Source organism: Periplaneta americana, chromosome 5, assembly GCF_040183065.1.
Source record: "Periplaneta americana isolate PAMFEO1 chromosome 5, P.americana_PAMFEO1_priV1, whole genome shotgun sequence".
In the NCBI taxonomy this organism is placed as follows: Eukaryota; Metazoa; Arthropoda; class Insecta; order Blattodea; family Blattidae; genus Periplaneta; species Periplaneta americana.
In genome coordinates, this window is record NC_091121.1 from 37,265,057 (window position 1) to 37,268,561 (window position 3,505).

The 3,505-nt window shown below is 33.3% G+C and overlaps 1 non-coding gene across 1 annotated transcript; it reads right to left on the reverse strand.

Annotated features, from left to right (window-relative positions):
* Positions 1–2,034: 2,034 nt before the first annotated feature.
* On the reverse strand, positions 2,035–2,107 carry TRNAY-GUA (transfer RNA tyrosine (anticodon GUA)). Its single transcript has one exon. It is a non-coding gene; the product is annotated as a tRNA-Tyr (tRNA).
* Between the last annotated feature and the right edge of the window lie 1,398 nt (positions 2,108–3,505).

The following is a 3,505-nucleotide window of genomic DNA, read 5'->3' on the forward strand; positions in this document are numbered from 1 at the left end:
TAACGAAACAAACACACAGTTTTTGCAATGTGACTTTGTTATTTACATCCGCCATTACAGTAGCATAGCTCATCACAGGCCAGTATTGAAACCTCACTAATAAAAATCACCAAGTTTTCCCAGGGCTTCAAAATTCCCGAACTCTATTGCTGTCATCCGAACTTTCTCGCAGATCTCAGGGATAGAGGGCATTGACGGTTTCTAAGTTAAACTAACCTAACCTATCTAATCTAACCTAACCTAACATTGCATAGCATACGTAACCTTTGGGTTTATTTTTACAATATAGTTACCAAAGGAAAGCGGACAGCAAGAATGGGCACAGTCTTTTATTTTGAGTACCGCTACATGTAAATCGTGCCAAAAAGTTTAAACTAACCTAACGTAACATTGTACTGATTCGTATATGCAAGGCATACGAAAAGCCTAAACTAACCAAAACTAACCTGTGACTGATCAGTTTCAGCATTATTATTTCTTCGCGCACTCTTTTTAGTACAGATTCATTTCTTATTTTCTTTCAATTTCACACGCTCCATTCTTCTCTATATCCATATTTCAAATGCTGCCAGTCGTTTATCCTCATTTCATCGTAATGTCTATGTTTTTGTCTCATACAATGCCACACTCCACACAAAGCACTTCATAGATTTTTTCCTTAGTTATTTTTCCAAAGGTTCGCAGAAAATGCTCCTTTTCCTATTAAAAACTTCTTTGGCATTCCTATCATTTTTTTTACTTCCCGGCAGTAGCTCATCTTACTGCTTATAGTACAGCGCAAGTACAGGGACATCATTTTATTTTTACTTGCATTTTTATTGCACCTGCATTTCTGAATGTACTTCACTCTCACCCCTTCACTAATGTCCTTGCTCCCGTCAGACACACAAACTTACGGCTACTGTTGCATTCGAAGTCTTCAAGCAGTGTAGTAAACACTGCAGTGCATAGTGTGTTTCATAAATATGATTGCGTTTTCTATAGAAGAAAGAACCTATATTAATAATATCGTACTAAAAAATTATATTCAAGAAACGATAAATTCAATTTCAGAGAATATGCTTCAAAATGTTTTTAATAATATGCGTACTGAATTGAAGCCTGCATTGTAATGAACGGCAACCATTTTCAGTAACTTGTTTAAAAATTCAGATTAGCTTTTTTTGAATTGAGGTGGCTAGAAGCAAAGGAATGCTAGTGACATTTGTAATAACATGAGTTGAGTGCATCCAGTGTAAGCAAAAGTATCTAAAATTTTAGTGGCAAAGGGATATTTTAATCGCATCACACATTAAAATTTAAATAAAAAATTTCACCGATTTTACGAAAGCTTAAACATTTAAACCCCATTTTCTCAAAAATAACTTAAGTGCACTTACAGCCCTTTACTTATGAGCCCCTCAATTTAAATGCACTCTCTATATTGTATGTTAACACCAATAATTAATATGCTAAATAAAGTAGACATTACATAACGAACATAGCCGCCTGAAAAGTTGAGTTTTTGAAAAAAAAATGTTACTACTCTACTGTATTTTGATAAATTCCGTAAAAGTGATGATCAAATGAAAATCGTAATATCGTATTTCCCTACAACATAAATGGATACACTACTTTTCTCTCCTCCTATACCCAGTAAAATGATTTGTTTACATATTGCACTAGTAACATCAAACTCCTGTAATGGAAGGGGGCAACAGTGTTTCCGAGTATAGCCAGGTTAATGTTAAAAATGTTGGTAAAAATAAAGTGATGTCCCTGTATTTGAATCTGTTCACTTGCTCTACTGCCTCATTTCGAATTCGCAACTTGAGAATACAAGCTTACTTCCATAAAATTGTCATTTTCGTCTACAATTATTTACTTTTAATTCCAGTATTTGGCCAGTAAAAACTGGTATTTAATTTAAACATTAATAATTTTAAGTCCAGAATTTGGCCACTGAATATGACATTAAGTGTAAAACATTATTAATTTTAAAGTCCAGAATTTGACCAGTAAATATGGTTAATTAATATTTGAGGAGAAAATTCGCTCCGGCGCCGGGGATCGAACCCGGGTCCTTGGTTCTACATACCAAGCGCTCTGACCACTGAGCTACGCCGAATTCAATCCACAGCACCGGATCGGACACCTTCCTCCTTCAGTGTTTCCCTTTGTGGCCTGACTCCAAGTTAGGCATATACGTTGACATTTTATGTCCAAGTCAACTGCCATTATACAAGGGGTGCACTCAACTGAGAGACTTGTTTGGCCGGGATTCCGCAGTTAAGTGCACACTAACTGTCAATATTACAGATATTATTCTGTAGGACACATATTAATTGTCAATATTACAGATATTCTTCAGTAGAGCATATTAATAAAATCTTTAATGTTAACAGTAAATATGGTATTAAATATAAAACATTATTTAATTTTAAGTCCAGAATTTGACCGGTAAACATGGTATTGAATGTAGAATATTATTTAATTTCAAGTCCATAATATTAACAGTAAATACAGTATTTTATTCTATGTGAAACATTATTCATTTTTAAGTTCAGAATTTGATCAGTAAATATGGTATTCAATGTAAAATATTATTAATTTTTAAGTCCAGAATTTAACCGTAAATATGGTATTCAATGTAAAACATTATTAATTTTTAAGTCCAGAATTTGACCAGTAAATATAGTATACAATGTAAAACATTATTAAATTTTAACTCCACAATTTAACCAGTAAATATGGTATTCAATGTAAATAGTAGGCTTACATTATGCAACGAGCCTATAATGGTAGTAATTAAGACGCAAGTATGATTGTTTATGAAACGAGCGCAAGCTCGTTTCATAATTTTCTTACGAGCGTCTTAATTACCATTATAGGCAAGTTTCATACGACTTTTCATGCTCGACCATATTTCTAACTTGAAAGTATTGAAAATTAGGTATTTTTATGGTTATGTGCGAACTGACCTGAATTGTGAGATGTGCGCAGACGCGAAAATATTGATTTTTTCCTAGGCCGAATGTCATTGACCTTGGCACAGAATAAGAATGAACATTAGTCTGATATAACCTGGAAATTGATTTAGAATTGAAAAACGAGATGACAAATTGAATTTATTTGAATATTATTTACAATTAACGCTAATTATTATAGTAACAGAACATAACTTTCTGCGACAGCATTGGATTTCCAGCCTCAGTGACTTTTCGCTAATTGTCTGTCGATTGCATACCCGAGAATAATCGATATAATGGTACAAAGCTGACTTGTGATTGGCTGAAGACCTGTACTTTAATGAGTAGGTGTACTTTAATGACATGCATTAAAGGACTGCTACCAGGTGTATAATTACTACATTTCGGCATGGTCGAGCATAAACATTATTAATTTTTAAGTCCAGAATTTGACCAGTAAATATGGTATTCAATGTAAAACATCATTAATTTTTAAGTCCAGAATTTGAGCAGTAAATATGGTATACAATGTAAAATATTATCAATTAACTCCAGAA